This window comes from Pyrus communis, chromosome 15 (assembly GCF_963583255.1).
Source record: "Pyrus communis chromosome 15, drPyrComm1.1, whole genome shotgun sequence".
Lineage (NCBI taxonomy): Eukaryota > Viridiplantae > Streptophyta > Magnoliopsida > Rosales > Rosaceae > Pyrus > Pyrus communis.
In genome coordinates, this window is record NC_084817.1 from 12,562 (window position 1) to 31,141 (window position 18,580).

Consider the following 18,580-nt stretch of genomic DNA (forward strand, 5'->3'; position numbering starts at 1 on the left):
TTGAAAGGGCATGGATGGATCAGGGTATAAACTTAAATCCATGGAAAGCTGCACACAAAAGGGTGGGAAATAAGCACGGGATGGGAGATGAGGGAAGTAAAGACTGGGAATGAGTTGTCGGCGTGAGGTCAGTGGGGAGAGAAGGTCGTGGATGGCGAGGGGGGAGAAGGCTGGAATGGAGAAGAGAGGGAAAGAGGAAGTGAGGAAGGGCTATGAGGAGAAAGGAAGAAGCTGCCACCGACCCCCAGCCATAGCTAGAGGCCAGCGACGATGGATGTAACGGGCTAGGATTTTGTTGAAAGAGAAGAGCTTTTGGAGAGAGGAAGGGAATTCAATCTATGTAATTATTAGTTTCATTGTAATTATCTAAACTACCCAACAAAAAAATTTGTCAACTAAAAAAAGAGTGAAAGGACAGTTTGTCACCTAAATAAAACTATGAGCAGTAATATAAATTTGTAAAAACTAAATGTTTATGTTATTTTTCTAATTTAAAAAAAATAAAGATATAAGTTTACCGAAAAAAATAATCACTTTTCTATCTTTCACTCCCTCTCTCTTTCACTCCCTCTCTCTTTCACATCTCTCTAACTTTTTTCTCTCTTATATGTTTTCTAGAAAAATATAAATAAATAAAAAAACAAAAAAACTGTTTCACATACAAAATTTGTGAACTTAGGCGAATATTATGCTATTGGCTTTTTTATTTATTATTTTTATACAATTTTTATACATTAGTATTAGGTTTATTAAAAAAACTGACTTAATATTTAGTTGTGACAAGGTGATCAAGTAAACTACCTAAGTAGTGTGTACTTTATTTGAGAAACTTCAAAATGATATAGTTTTACCATTTTACCTTTTGATATTTAGAGAAGATGATTGTATTGTTGCCCCAGATCCGTGCAATACTTGTAGAGAACTCTTGTAATCCCTATATAATGCTAAAGGATCACATTTTTGTACCACATTTATGTATCATTTTATGTGGTAAATAATGTGTACTTGTCACGTTAACCAAATAATATATTTTATTAGATGTTGATTATAAACATTACTTGCCACATAAGATGGTATCCTAATGTGGTAAAATATGTGGTTTCCTTAGTACTACTCGGATGGTTATCTAAAATTCTCCAAATATTGTTCAACCTGGTATCAGAGCAATACTATCTCAGTAACATGTGTTTTCTGCGTGCGCTTCGTGTCCCAAACAATTTATATGTTTTGTGATTTTATGTCGTGCTCTCCACTACCCTTGTCGCACCCCTCCTCATGTCCTTGTTGTGGATGCAAATTTCCGCCTTCTTCTTCTTGGACAAAATTGCACCTACAAAACAATTAACACCTTAGGTCAAGGCCAAGAGCCTCACGCACCCACGATGAATTGGGAGGGGGGGCGCTTTGGCCGAAGAACCTCCGATGCCAAATTTAGAGAGAAAAGTGTTTGGAGAGTTTTTGGGAGTTTTGCAAGAGTGTGGAACTAGCTTTTTAGAGAAAATAGGGTCATATATATAGGGAATGGAGGTGGCCGGGCCTTAGAGGTTTTTTGTGTGAAAATGGGTGATTTAATTGGTGATTAATGGATTAATTAGGAATTAATCCATTAATTAGCCAATTAATCTCCATTTATATGGAATAATTTGTAGGTTATGAAGTAATTACCTAAGATGAGGATGGATGAGATAATTTGGAATTTGTTACCTATTTTGGACACTCTTGGCTGATTGTCCACTGCTTGCGCGTAGGACAACCAGTGTGTCTCAAGGGTGACTTTGTCATTTTTACCAAAAATCCACGTGTCACCTTGTGATTATTTTTAGCTCCACAAATGCCCCCACACCTGCTGGACTGCTCGTAGGAAAGGGCAGTAGGTGTAGAGATATTCTTGCTCTAGGAAACTTAGGATTGCTTTCTATTTTGATGTAGATTCTCTCTTTAATATGAAATTAGATCCTTCTAGGAAAGGGAAATAAATTTCTCTCAAAGCCTATTTAAGTCCACCTTAAGTGGGTTATTAAATCAACTTTGGAGAGTGATTTATTCTACCCTACTAGAGAGAGAGAGCTTAAAGGATATTTGTTCCCCCTCCTCTAGCAATCTTCTACATCTTGCTCGTGCAAATGACCGTCTTTCGTTGTTTTCTTCATCTTTTCCGTGCCACACCAATGTAATAAAAACTTAATTTCTTGTTGTCTTCTTCTTGGATGGTGCTGTCGTGGGGCAGTCGTCGAGGTGGTGCGACACGTCGGCTAGCAGGGGCCAAGAGTCGACTTGGCATGGGCCGAAGAGGTGTTGTGGCAGGGACCACTGCTTTAGGCTACTTGGCTTAGCTAGAGCAAAGGGCAGCTTGTGCGGTTGTGGTCGCGGATTGTGGTGATGGGGCGCAGTGCAAGGCAAGTCGCATGGCTCATGTCCTTTAGGCTCTTAGACCTAACACAGGCCAGGCCGGCGATTGAGAGAGATAAGGAGGTCGAGGGCCTCATAGGTTGCTGAAATGTTGGGCATGCAAGCCTCCTGCCTGCTGGTCGGAAAGAAAAAATGAGGAAAAAGCCAGTATAGGTTAAGTTCCCCTGCTAAGTGTCGCGAATATTGTTAGCTGCTTAGTTTTCTTCACCGAGAGAAATGTGGGTTACTCTCAAGAGAGAGAAGGTAAAGAGGATCAAGGTGGATACTTTGGTTCGTCTGATCGTCATCGTGGAGCCTACTGTGAATAAAGGTGGAAAGAAGAGATATTCCCCGTCTGTTCAAGAGATGCTGGTTAAGAAAAAACTGAAGACTTCCTCTGCTGGTCGTGAGGGTCCACCTGCTGTCGAGAGGTTTGTGATTGACATGACTTTTTCCAATAGGAAGATAAATGAGGCTGCTAGATCTGAGCATGTGGCACCTGTTATGTAGAGAATGGCTAATTCGATCGTTGATAGTATTGCTTAGTGTAGAGGTCTTGTCATGCCCCTAGTGTCGAAGTCTATGCCAAGACGTCCGTTAGGAGCTAAGTCCAGTTCTCATTCGGAAAGGCTTGCTATTATGAAGAGCAATAAGGTGGACTCTGCTGCTAAAGTGGCGCTAAGGCCCACTCCTTCTGTTGCTAAGACTGATTCACCTGCTAAGAAGTAGGAGACTGCTCGCGTGGGCAGCTGTGAAATATCCACTAAGCCTGCTTCTAAGGAAGCTGTTGGGATATGTGTGCTCTTGAAACCAGATCTGCTTCAAAACATGGGCACTTGTGCTAAGTTTATTGATGGCGTTAGAAAGGTTTGTTTGCCTAAGTTCCTTTGTGAAGCATACGACCCAATATAGGACTGCTCTGCTTGCTATGATGCGTCAATCTTTGTGTTCTAACACTGTCAAATATTCCATTGAGGTGCATATACAGTTGGTAGATTGGACCCAGAAGTACATTAATAAGGAATAGTATTTGAAAATCCAAAAACATAGTTCTCTGCACAACAGCAAAAGTGCCGCAATTACCACCAATTGACTCCGTCTCCCTCAATTTTGCTTTGCGACCTCCACCCAATGTCCCAAACCCTCTAGAAAAAAAACCCATTAGTTTTGCCCACCGCATATTTGTTGGTCTCATTGTCCTGCCACACAAGCACGTTGACGGAAAATATAATGGAAGGACGAATGCTCCATAGCTTGACAAATTTAAAGACTATATCCATTGAAATTTTAGTTGAAGAACCAAAGCTACAATTGATTTAAAATTTAAAGAACCGTAGCTACAATTTACTCATGGCATTTATTATGTTTACTAATTCACAGAATTTGAAAATAATACCAATGTGATTACTAAAAGGACAATACTTGGGTACGAGCTAGATGGTACCTAATCTATTTACCTTATTAAGTGGCCCAATAAAAATATAGCACCTGTCTTCTACCACACACTTGTTATATTGGTAACCAAACACTCTGTCACCTTAAACCATAAACCAAACACTCATCTTCTTCTTCTTAGACGCAGACCTTCCACGTTTCACACACTTTCGAGTAGCCTCACCAGTTACCTCCCACTACGCACTACCCAATCCCATCTCTCCTCCAACCTCTGTCCTCTGTCGATCACACACCCACATCCCATTCCATCCTCCAAGGGTCGAGCCACCCCAGACCTTCGATATCTCTCCTCCTTCGTAACCCTTCCTCCGCAACACTAAACCAATAAATCCGACCAAATAGGTGTGGTAATCATCCATTTTGATGTGATTTTTCAAACACTAATCGCTTCGTTGCGATCAAAATTTAACTTTTTTTTCTGGTAACATGTCAAATTTAACTTTAAAAGCATAAAAAAAAATCATTAATTCTCATTAGAAATTCAAATGATCTTGATTATGAGGCATGTGTTGATGACGAGGAGCAAGATGCTTAGAGGAGGGAATGGGGCTGACGGCAACCATGACAGATTTGCCATGGTAACCCAGAAAGGGGAGGAAGATGATGGCGTTTGGTTATAGGTTTAAGGGGAAAAAGATGTTGTTTGGTTGTAGGTTTGTGTTAAATTTTTTTTTACAGGTGTTGTGATTTTAGTGGGATAACTAAGAGAGCGAGTAAATTGGGTACTGACTTGTCCTTACTAAAATGCCTTAATAATTAATTGAATCTTTTTTTTTTTTAGCAAAAAATAGTATCTACACTAAGGTCATCTCTAACCGAAAGCTAGTCATCTGGTCCTACAAAAAATTAATATTTTAATGAACAGTACATGATCATATTTGCTTTCATCTCCAACCGAGGGCCATAGGGCCAAACATAATATATTTTTTAAATTTAATGTTATTTAATGTTGTTTCATGTTACTTAATTTAATTTAATATTGTATAATGACTTAGGAAGTTATAGGAAAAAAATGAAATTTAAAAAAAAAATATGAAACAAATTTTGTAAAATAGAAGTTATAGGGAAAAAATGGAATTTAAAAAAAATATATGAAACAAATTTTGTAAAATAGAAGTTATAGGAAAAAAAAATAGAATTTTAAAAAAATATGAAACAAAATTTGTAAAATAGAAGTTAAAGGAAAAAAATAGAATTTAAAAATAAAAATTATAGGAAATTTTTTGTAAATAAAAAAAAACTGTAAAAAAAAAAAATTCAAAAATAACGGCTAGCTAACGTTAGCTAGCCATTGTATTCAAAATTTTCCCAACTATTCGTGTCGATTATAACCAACAGTATTACTCTTATTCTTGTCGGTTATATCCAATAGTTTTAAGCAAAAATTTTGACCAGCCCGAGGCTGGCTGGAAAGGGCCCTTTCAGATTCTGTGGGGCCCACAAGCCCTCGGAACCCTTTGGTTGGAGATGACCTAATGAAGAGGGGGTGGATTTAGCCTCATAATGGGCTAGCAATAATGTGGTTTAAATTCGCCTTTGGCGAGAATCAAACTTAAGACCTCTCAGTTACAAGTAAAGAGAAATACTACTAGACCGTAATACTAAGTGATTAATTGAATCATTTTTTAATGTGAAATAATCATATTATTATGGCTAAAAAGTAAAAAACACGACAATATTGAATTGTAATGGAACTTTAATTTTTGGAATATTAAAAAGCCTTAAGATTATCTTCAAATGAGTGTCAAATTTTAAACATAAAATTTAAATTTGAAGGCTTATGTGGCGCATTGATCTTTTTCTTAAATTTTGTTATCCAACCGATATGCCAAATTTAAACTATTATTTATTATATTATTAGTTATAATTAGTATTTAATTTTTTTTTTTTTACCAAACAATATTATCTACACTAAGGGAAAAGAGGGTGAGCTTAGGCTCATAATAGGCTAGCAATAATGTGGTTCAAAACAAAAGAAAAGTATTAAAAAATATGAAAACCATATATCTAAACTACCTATTAATAGAAGTCTGTTTGTCAACCAAAATTCTATGAAATTACCATTCTAACCCTCTCATCAAAGCTAAACAAAATTAAAAGATATGACAATTTAATAATTACATATCACTCAAATTTTTTATTTTTTACACGAACCTCACAGTCAGATAAATATAACACATCCTATTTAAAAAAAAAATAAAAAATGGAGGTTTTTCCTTTTAACCCCCCTTCCGCAAAACCACTTGCAGGCCCAAATTTTTTTTTTTAAGTGATATAAATATTTTTATAACAAATGATAGACAAATTTAACTACACATGTGTAACAAATGTGTATATGACTAGTTAATTATTAAAAATAGATTTGAAGCTGCCTTCTCATGTCATGTCACGTAGGAATTAGCATTTTGGTTGGAAAATACCTAATGATGTCTTTTTTCACCGTTGTTACTGATGTGAAGTTTTTGACATCTCCTTTAGAAATGCTCTAACTATTCTTAAAATAAAACTTGAATTCTTTTGTTTATAGTCTGGTTAAAGAGAGAATAAATTTGAAGAGAACGGAACCCAGCAAAAGACCTCCTATCTATAATACCCTAATTATTTTTAAATATGTGCTTTAATTACAAAATTCAAATAAGGGAAAAGATGAAAATGCCCGTAGTTGGCTAAACGTAATTATATAAGGACGTATTTTATCCATATATGATTCATTGTATTTCTTGGCATATTTAGATAGAGCTCAATCTCATGAACACGTAGGCGAAAACTGTTCATGAAACGAAGGAGAAATTAACGGTTAAATGTAGGGGTAAAATGGTAATTAAACCTTTTCTGGAAAGCTCTTAGAAAGCTGGAGAACCATTCATTGCCACATGTGTGGCTGTGATTAGGGGGAAAAAGAAGGGAGAGAAAGGATGGGAGATTGGCCCAATCGGGAAAGGGAGAAAAGGGGAAGAGGAAAGGGGGAGGAGTAGCCAACCCATATCCCATGTGACCCGGTTTTTGACCCGACTGCAAACCCGATTCTGGGTAGCAAATTCCGACGATTTTCGTGGGTTTTTCTGATGAATTTCACCTAACCATCACCTGCACACTCTATCCTGACCTCCATTCTCTCATTTCCACCAAAAATCTGAGAGTTTTTTACCTCGGTTTCGTGAGAATCCCACCGACATCACTGTGGGGGATTCAGCGGCGATCCATCATTTTTGAAGGTGATTCCTTCAACCACCACCACCAAAAGACTTATCTTGAGCCCAAGAACAAACCCCAAACAATTTTGGGGGTGGTGGAGCACCGGGGATGGCGAATTGAAGTTCACCCATTTTAGGGTTTCCGATAGATCGAAGCGATTTCAAACGTCTTCCTAGCCGAATTGGACTTTGGCTCAGGTATGAAAAATGTTTTCTCCCACTGAGTTCTACATGCTTGTAAAATTTGGTAATTTTTAGAGTTAGTTGAATTCGTGGTTTCTCTTCGCCGGAATCCGCCGTCGGCGGTGGCACATGGCTAGTGGGCCGATGTTGCCTTTTTAATTTAAATTCAATGTCCCTAATTTCATATTTGATATTTATTTGATGTGATTCGATTGTTTGAGTCTAGTATTGATTATAATCACCAGTAAACAGTTCAAGTACAATGGTGAAGTACAAATGGCTTGATCCCGTTTGCGGGTATGTAGGCAGTCTAACAAGAAAGTTAGATACAGCCATAAAATAACCTAGAATAAATTTTTATGAATAATTGTCAAGAAAAGAAATTTATTTTGATTAATAAAGTAGAGATTAACCACGACTTTATTTTGGCCTATCACCGAAATTAACTTCCAAATGAATTTTTGGGTCATTACACTATCCTCCGTCGATATGCGGTCTCCCTCACTAGCCACCAACACCCCTCCCTCGCTTGGCCATGAGTAATTTTCTTGTAAACCATATGCTCATGCCTATTTCTTTCTCAGGTTTTGGTGTTATGGAATCAATTTGTGGGGTTTAGGCGAAGTGATTCGACAATCATATCAGGTAGTGGGGGTGAGGTGATTCGATGGATTTAGGTTGCAAAGGTTTTATTGCCTGGGCATGGTATCAGTGATGCAATGGTGAGGGAGAATAAAGATGAACGAATGGTGTTGGCTGGGTACTGGAGAGGTGGATGGCAAAACTAAAATTTCACTAATCATCTAAGGGCATAATGGGTGGGTAAGAAAAGTTGATTCCCTATTCTGATGTTTGGGAAATGAAGCTTGGGAATGAGAAATTGTTGTTTTTCCCTGGGAAATAGATTCCTGACTCATGGGAAAATAGGAGGGAAAGTGAAGCCCTCCACCCCCTTGATGTTCACTTTCCTATACCATAGGAAACTAAAAGAAAGGGATTGATTGTTATTTTCTAGAGTAAATTATACAAAACTACTTCAATTATGGGTCGAACCACAATCTCATATCCCATGTTTTAAAAATTACAACGTCATGCCTCATCTTACGAATTTATTGCAATGTCACACCTCCGTCAATTTTTCTATCAATTTCTCTATCAATTTCTCTATTAAATGCTAACATAACTTGAGCGGAGCCAACTCTTTAGTCCAAGTGAATTAAAAAATTAATTAAATATTGAAAAATTAAAAATAATTTAATTTAATTTTTTTTATAAAAAAATGTGGAACCCACCCCTTGGACTGAATCTAACCCTGAGCTAAATGCCAAAATTTCCCATTTATTCCCCCAAACCCAACCCAACCCAACCTAAATGTTTGGGCTAAAAGCCCAATGCCAAACAAAAGCCAAATACCCCCCCCCCCCAAAGAATTAGCCCACAAATGTGTGGACTCGCCCAAACCAGAGGACGCGCCCCACTCTCCCCACACGGGCTGAGGCCTTCACCGCTCGACATGGTGGAACCCACTGTCAGGGCCGCTGTCGGCCACCATCAAGAGCCCATTGACTCTTTTTTGCATCGGACGACTGCTACTTTTGGAACGTTGGTTGATCCAACAGTCCAAATTCAAATTTTGTTTTTTAAAAAAATGTAATTTTAAAATACATTGAATCTAACGGCTGAGTTCGAATATAATCAAATCTAACGGTAAAAAAAAAAAGATCCAACGGCCCAAATTTAAATCCAATAACTAAAATAATTAAAAAAAAATATTTAACTCAAAATTCACCCAAAATCTCTATAAATACCTATGTAGAATAGATGCCTTCAATAATTCAAACGACATACAATTGATGCCAGCCCAAGCAATAGGACAATTCTTCCACTCCCAATGTATACAATCGAGACTTCCTATCATGCCAAAGAAGCCTTTTTGTCTGCCTTGCGTAGAAGCCTCTTCAAATCTTCACGATGGTGAACTGATAATTTCTGCTTAAGAAACAAGCACACCGAGCTGCTCAAGTTTTGTTTTGAAATAAGAGATTTCTTCATTGTATAGCTCATGATCAATGAAGAAATTTCACTAACTTTGGATGTCATTCGCTCCTCTTAACCGAATGAAATAGATACAACTAGAGACTCATACTCATGAGATGTTTTAAGTTATTGCCCCTTTTACAATATTAGATACAAATTTGTTTGGTGATTGACATCTGACCCTTAACAACTTGATAGAACTCATGATTGAAACCTTTGGTATTGCATAACATTAGTACTAGGGGGTGCAACTTGGGTTGGGCCAATCCGAACCCGTCCATGTCCAACCCGACTTTAAACCTAAACAAGCTGATTTTTTTTTTTTTTATAACCCGTCCGAACCCAACCCAATTTTAACCTGTTCATTAATTGGGTTGCATTGGGTTGATCATTTGCCCATCCATCTCCAACCCAACCTAACCCGACTAACCAAACCCAATCTAACCAGATTGTAACCCATATCAATTAATGCTCGTATTACACCTAAGTGTGCCAAGTCCAAAAACCAACGCTCGTTCTAATATTATTTTTTTAATAAATTACCCTTTATAATTACTTAAGCTTTTAAAGAATAAAAGGATTTGATTAGTCGGTCAATATTCGTAGTCTCTAAATCCTAAAGCTTTATAGTAGATTGATTTATGAAATTAGAGTAAGCTAGCTTTGATGCTACTTGGCTTAATTTTTTTAGGTTCTTGAAAACTAAGTTGTTATAAGATTAATCTTGAAAAAGTTGGGCAACCCAAGTAAACCCTAACCCAATTAAACCTAAGGCCAAATAAACCCGAATGAAACCCAACCCGAACCCAAGCCCGAATTGTAAAAGTTGGGTTAGAATTAGGTTAACCTTCTAACCCACCCAACCTACCTGAGTTGCACCCCTAATTAGTACTAGCATCTCTTAGTACAAGTATCCATATACGTGTAAATTAGGGATGGGCAAACAGGTATAGGAACTGTCAGTCGGGACAGGTAATCATAGTTTGGGGCGGATATAGGCCGGTTCCTAATATTTTAGAAAACAAACGGGCCGGGCCCTTTTCATTTATGGGGCGGACCGAGTCCAGATACTTAGAAAAACGGGTACCCGGACCGACCTGTTTCTAATTATAATGAACGGCCGAGATTGAATGATAACCTATCATCCAATCTCAACCGTTGGTTTCTACCCTAGTTTCTACCCGAGTCCAAGGTTCCAAAATTCACTCTCAAACTCAGCTGCCTCTCTATCTTCCAGTCTCTCTCTCTCTCCCCCCTCGAACTTTCTTCTTCTTCAAGTTCTTGATCCCAGCTGGGATTGGGACTCCAGGGCTTGAGGGATTCGGCGGACTCCAGGACCGCATTGTGGGCCTAAAAAACTCAAACTTTTTCTCTCATTTTTATTTTTTATTTTTTTGTTTTCCTTTTTTTCCTCCTGGGGTCTTCTTCAATCCAGTCTTCTTCTGTGCGAACGAGTGCAGAAAAGTCAAATTGCAGACAACAAGTGTGATGCAAATATACTGGAGACAAGGTTGGCGGTTTGGTTGCAACAGCAAAAGACACGCAAATCGTGATGATGGATTCAGAGGAACCACGGCGGGGATGGCAATCTAGTGTAGCCGCGGCCAAGGTACAACAACAGTGGTGATGTTAAGTCTGGGCTAGGGCTTCAAGCGAATTTGTAGGTGATTTAGGCAACATATGGAGGAGGGTGAGTTGTAGAAATGAGGGAGGGACAAGAATGTGAGGATCCATGGGGACCCGTAGGAACCAGCCCGTTTCAAAAGGGCTGGGTTAGGTTCGGATCTTATTTTGAAAAATCCAAAACCTGCCTACCCCGCCCTGTGTTATTTACAAACGGATCAGTTTGGTTCCTTCAATTTTGGGCCCGGCCCAGCCCGTGCCCAACCCTAGTGTAAATTACACAAGTGTTTACTTGTGTAGGCTAGTGTCTACTAGCTTAAAGATCACATTAGCACTAGCGTCAATTAGCATCTACTAGTTGTACATATGAATGAGCGACACGACCAAAATACAGGTATTATGAGCAAATATAAAAGGAACATCCACAATTGTAGTGTAATTCTAGAGTTCCTCAAAGAAATGCTTCTTATTTGCAACTTTCACCGCAAAGCGGTCTGCATTTATGTGATATTATCCTAACACGACATAGCCTTCTTTGTTCTAGAGATTTGAATTAGTTAAATAAGCCCATAAGCTTTCATTAGCAGGGACAATAACCCTTACATTTGTTTGATAACATCCTCTCATAGTTTTTCACGAGTGGCCTATTACCACACAAATCAACTTTGTAGACAGAAATATACTTATCGTACCATGAACGATATAAGAGGGTCAGCAACATGATTTTTCGCTCGTTGCAACGACAATTATGGAAGAAAGCCGCATATTCATATACGCTTACATCACCGACGTTTCTCTATTTCTTATGTGGACCTTTTCATCCACTAATCGCCCTTGGAACATGGATAGCTTTATGGGTTATTTCTATTATAAAAGGAGACTTGCTACGGATATAAATTCCTTGCTCAGTCATTAACCATGAGTTCAAATAAAAAGGACAAGACAAACAAATCTTTCTTTCACGAATCTGCGTTGCGCTCAAGCTATAGAATGATTTTCTCTCATCCAAAATCTTCATACTTAATCAAAGAAATATTCCTGAAATTATTGTAGTGGAACGTGGGCCCCTAGTTACCAACAACTAACAACAAAAATTCTTATTACACATCTTCTAACACTCCGATTACAAGATTGGAAATCTAAATGTATTTAGCATACTACTCATTGTCGTTTGGTTCAATTTTAAGGAAATTTAGAATGGGATCATACTAGTACAGAATGTGGTCAAACTCCTTTTAGAATCGCACAAAATATATCTTCCATGGAAAGAGATTTCCCAAGTTTACCTCTTGATCACTCGCATTTCTGTCAAGAATTAAATGTAGGCCACAACCTACCCCCCTTTGTGAGGTTTATGGAAGAACTTATGCTCCTTGGTTGACTCGCTTGGTAGAATGTCATAAGAAGCATAGAATGGTGGAATATTTTCTGTGTATATTCATCCACTAGGGTTACGATTTTATACAATTACTTTACAATGCCATCCTATTTTATAGCCTATGAATAAGGCCAATCAGAAACTAAACAAGAAGGTAAATAACTGAATATTAATTTACAATATTGACTAATTGATTCAGATATCTTTCTTAACACCTCTCCCTTCAAGTTAAAGTGTATGTTAATGACACCTAACTTGCTGAGCAATGTTTCAAACTGTATCAAACTCAATGGCTTGGTAAATATATTAGCTGGATGATCAGTTGTTTGCACATAAGCCGTACGTATCATTCCTCCTTGGACTTTCTCTCGCACTAGATTACAATCAATCTCTATGTGCTTTGTATGTTCATGAAAAACAAGATTAGAAGCTATGTGCATGGCTGCTTGATTGTCACAAAACAATGTGACCGGCCGTGGATGACTTATTTTCAAATCCTTCAAGATATTATTCAACCATGTGATCTCACAGCATGTAGTGGTCATAGAACAGTATTCAGCATCTGCACTATAACATGATACCTTAGTTTGTTTCTTAGTTTTCCAAGAAATTGGTGCTTGGCCAAGTAAAATACAATAACTTGCTATTGATATTCTGGTATCTTTATCTAGCCCAATCGGCATCGCAAAATGCTTGTAACTGCAATGAACCCGTGGAAGAAATAAGGATCACTTGTCCAGGTGCTTCTTTAATGTATTTGAGAACTTTGTGTGCAGCCTCAAGATGTGGGTGCCGAGGTTTCTCCATGAATTGGCTTAACACATGAACTGCATATGCTAAGTCTGGTCTCGTTATTATCAAATATATCAACCTGCCCACAAGCCGTATGTACAATGAGGGATCATTTAACAATTTTCCTTCCATTTGCGTGAAAGATAAGTTTTGGTCTACAGGGAACCGTGAAGGTTTTGCCCCAAAGAACCCAACATCATCCAATATTTCTAGTGCATATTTTCGTTGACACAAAATGATGCCTTGCTTTGATCATGCAACTTCTATCCCCAAGAAATATTTAAGTTGCCTTAAGTCTTTTAGTTTGAAACATTGAGAAAAAAATTGCTTGGTTTCTTCGATTTCATGCAGATTATTCCCTGCCAGTATTACATCATCAACATAGACTAACAAAGCAATGAAATTACCGTGACGACTTCGGATGACTAGTGAGTAGTCAGACCATGATTGATGTAACCCAGCAACTTTGAGGGCATTGGATAATTTGATGAACCATTGCCTCGAAGCTTGCTTTAAACCATAGAGAGATTTGTTCATGCTGCACACTCAAGTTTCCTCCTTTCATTTGAAACCAGAAGGCAAAGTCATGTAAACATCAACTTCTAAATCACTGTGTAAAAATGCATTGTTAACGTCCAGTTGATGGAGGTGCCATCCTTGTAAAGTCACAACACTAAGAAGTACACGAACGGTAGTCAATTTAGCCACGGGAACAAATGTTTCTAGGTAATCCACACCTTCAATTTAGCTATACCCTTTGGCAACGAGGCGCGCTTTGTACCTCTCAACAGTTCTATCAGGATTGAGCTTGACTTTGTAGACTCATTTACATCTAATGAGGCATTTGTGGAGGGGCAAAGGCATAAGTGTCCATGTATGATTAGCTTGAAGGGCTGCAATTTCATGTTGCATGGCATCTCACCATTTTGGATCTTAGACAGCCTGTGAAAAGGTTGTTGGTTCTTTGATGAGGGTGAGATTAGTAGTATAGGATTTTGGTGGGGTGAGAAACAGTCATATGATAAATAAGTAGAACTGGGATGGGAGGTACTGACGATAACTGAGCCATAATCATTGAAGATGTGATAGCATGTCTTGACAAGGGAGAGGCATCGATGTGAAAGTCCTGCAAGAATGTTGAAAGTTTGGTGGGTCATGTGCTGCCTCAGGGTGGTAGTGGTGTGGATGCTAGTATGGGAAAAGATGGGTGTGGCGTTGGTGATGTGGAGTTGGTTGTGGTGAGGGTGTTTTCTAAAGATGCTAAGGGCACGGTGTTTGGTATGGTAGTAAGAGGTGAAGAAGATAATGGCGTGTGGGTTGGGGTTGGTAGTAGGTTAGGTGGATCATTGGAGAGGGGTTGAGATATGTCAGGGAATGAGTCCATGTCAAATTGTCATAGTGATGATGTGTTGTTGGATGAAGGATTAGGTGTAGCAGAAGTCTCTAACCAATGGTAAGGGAATTGGTCTTCAAAAAATAATACATCCTATGAGACAAAAATCTTTTTGAGGGTAAGATCAAATAACCTATAACCTTTTTTACCATAAAGGTAGCCAAGAAAATGCAATAACGTGCACAGGGATCAAACTTTGAAGGTTTTTGCACATGAGTAGATGTGAAACACAAATAACCAAAGACATCATTTTGTTGTGGTGTGTTGAAAAACATCATTTTGCAAATGTCTATGTTGTGTTCAAAAAACATCATTTTGTTGTGGTGTGTTGACGTAACTAGTTTTATGGATAATTCCATGTGAGGCATAAAAGGTGTCAATCTTGAACTCAGGACCATTATCACTTCGAACAGTTTTGACTTTAGTGTTGAATTGTGTTTCGACCATATGAATGCATTGGACAAAAAGATCTCTTTCGTCAAATTTTTGTTTCATTAGATAAATCCAAGTTCTCCTAGTATGATCATCAACAATGGTAAGAAAGTATTTTGCACCTGAGAGGGAAGAGACTTCATACCCACCCAAATATCAACATGTATCAACTCAAAACAAGATGTGGCAGATATGAAACTCAATGAAAATGGTGTTCTCGTTTGTTTAGCCAAAGGGCAAATTAAACAATTATTGGAATCACAAGATTTATTTTGGAAAAATAGAAATAACATAGAAACTTTGTGCAATAGGTGTCCTAGTCGTTGATGCCAAAGGCTATAGGTGATGTGTAAATGGGATTGCATGTTCCTTTCTTGGATGAATTAAGATAGTAGAGTCCATCCCATTCAACTCCTATCCCAATCATCTTCCCTGAGCATAGGTCATGTATGACACAAAATTGTTTTAGGAAAATTGTGATATAAAGAGAGTCATAGGCTAGCTTGCTAATGGAAATCAAGTTCAACCGAAAAATTGGGACACACAAAATATTATCAAGGACAAGATTGAGAGAGAGAAAACAATTCAACCAACATGGGTAACTGTGGCAAGAGAGCCGTTGGGTAATTAACCGTATGATTTTCAACAAGCCTCGAGGATGGAGATAATCAGGACTGCAAACAATGTGGTCAGTAGTAGTACTATCTAAGATCCAAATATTTTTCTTGCCATTATGTATGAATGAAAAAGCTTTACATGAAATTTCTTCATGATTGGATGAATTACCAACTTGGTTGGCGAAGGAAGACTTATTTTTATCCAACATCTGAATTACCAAATAGGGCATTGTCTCCTTCTTGTCATGCATGACAACTTGATTTCCCTTTGAAGAAAAAGGGCGACTTTGTTCAGTTTCAACAACAGCTTTTCGTTTGTGGCAATACTTGAAAGAATGGCCATTCCATCCACAAAAAAATACACTTTAGATGGGCATGATAGTTCTTGGTGTTGTGGTTCATTTTGTTGCACTTTGCATAACAAAGACTACCGTCTTCGAATTCAGTTTCTCGACCAACATTTCTCACGGCAAAAACTGCAGCCTTGGGTTGAGAAGTGTTCTTGCCACTTGATGTTTCTGTTTGTCTCTCATAACGAAGCACAAGTGAGTAAGCCTTGTTGATTGTGGGCAGAAGCTTAAGAAGGATAGTATTGCTTCAAACAGTGGAATATGAATCGTTCAAACCCATGAGGAACTTCATCGTCTTCTGGGTTTCAACGTATGAGGTGATCTCTTTCTTCATATCATAAGAACATGCTGGGATAAAGCATAACATATCTCGTTTGTCCTAAAGGCTTTTCAGTTTGGTGAAGTATGAACTCACCATCATGTTACCTTGCACACAGTCATGTATTTCGTTCTCTATGTGAAACAATTGAACGATGTTCACGTGAGGGAACCTTTCTTGCAAGTCAAGCCACATTTGACGTGCATCATTGCAGTTGATGACACTTCTTGATATTTCCTTCGACATGGACCCTAATAACCACGTCTTGACTAGATTGTTGCATTGATTCTATTATTGCAACTCCTCAAGTTTATCTTCACTTGCCGGCTTGATAGTTCCATCAAAAAGCCCCTAACTTGTTTTTTATCGTTAAGGTCATGATCATGGATTGAACCCATATACTGTAATTGTCTTCCACCAATGGCTGCAGCACAAGCACTGCACCATGTTGGTCCAAGTGGTGGAGATAGAGTGGGTGATTAGGATTTTCCCACTTGAGGTGTGAAGTCATGCTTAAAGAGGTTGACTTGGTATGTACGGTGTCACCTATGGCTGCGTATGCTAGGGTTTGCATGTGTGTTTGTGTTTTTCCTCTTTCTTTCTTTTTTTTATAATTTCGTCTTAAAAAAAATCCTACGGCTACATGACGTCATTTCACCGTTGCTATGCCAATTGGCCCCAAATGAACGGGCTGGCTGGCTATGCTTGCTTAGCCTGCTGGCCATATGGTTGGATTTTGGCCAGGGGGTCCCAAGCTTTTTTGGCCCAGATGAGTTTTGTATAAAAAAAAAGCTATCCCTTGGCCTATGGCCCTATGGCCAAAGATGGCCTAAACCTATGCTCTGGTACCAACTTGGCACAACCTAATCTCGATGTCAACCTGGATATCGAGAGGTGGGCGTGTAAAATATATTAAAATCTATTTACGTTTATATTAAAATCTGTTTACATTTTTATGTTTAATAAGGAACCAAAAATAGGTGTTTATAGAATATATAACGTAGTTGTTCATATGAATATAACATCTATATCAAAATCTATTTACATCCTTATATTCAATAAAAAAAATAGAGGAAATAAACACCGATCCAAAATTATAAATTAAAAAAAATAATAATAATCATACGAAAAGATTAGAGAATACAAAAACAAGAGGGAAGATTTGGCACCTGATCCGGAGTACAAATATGTTCTCCCCTTCATACCAAAACACCACCAATCAAATAATAACTTTGTGAGAAAAAGTTTGGAGCCATAAATTCGAAAAAAAAAAAAAAAAAACAAACAAACAAACAGAAAAGAAAGGAGAAAAGAACAAACATGCTTAGACGGTTAATTATGACCCCAAAACTTCCAGATTCACTATAAATGTACTGGGCAAGTTTAATCTGCACCAGAAAATTCCACCAACTTTAACTAACGATGGTTTCAAGAAAACAAAGCAATTACCTTTAGAAATGTACATATAGCGGGTGAGTTTACAAAGGAAACTTCGAGCTCATATTGATCATGATTCTATCTCATCATATCACATTCTGTTTTGCGATATCTGAGAATCACCGTCAATACCTCGGCGTAGGTCCGGGATAATCCTTTGTTCCACAGTCTGGGGCTAATTACAACCATCGAATTAAAAATTCTCAAATGTACTAGTAAGTGCATTAAATATGCAGTCATCGATTCGACCAAGAGGCCACAATTACCACGAGCAAACATATTAATGACAAAAAACGCATTTTTTCTATGTTACTAATACTTGTACTTGCTCTGCTATTCTGCCCCAGCCTGGCTGAGGAAGAATTATGGGGTGCAAAACAAAAATATATACTGATTAGGGCTGAGATTTAAAAAAAGAAAAATTAAAAAAGAATCCAAACTAGCAGAATAAAACTTACAAGTAAACAAAAAATTTACACAAAAATAAACAGAATAAAAATTACAAGTAAAAAATAAGATATAAAAGCAAATTGCCACAAGTGGAAGGGTGTGGCAAGAGACTAACTATTCAAATTGCATAAGCATTTGCCACTTAGTACTACGGTCTAGTGATATTCCTCTTCACTTGTAAGTGAGAGATCTTAGGTTCGATTCTCGCTAGAGGCAAATTTGAACTACATTATTGCTAGACCATTGTGAGGCTAAGCTCATCTCCCCTCTTCTTTGATGTAAAATATATCGCTTGTTAAAAAAAAAAAAATTGCATAAGCATTTTGATTTTCTAGTAACAAACCCACAATTTCCATATAAATATACTACAATTAAATCCAATTAGAAAGTAAATTATTATAGGTATGTGATTGTATAAGATAGACGTACGGTCCTATACGATCTAGAAGATCATTTTCTTGTATGGTTTGTATTACTTGGAGGGCAAATAAACTTCATCATGATTAGTGTAAGTAAAAGCATAGTATCAAGA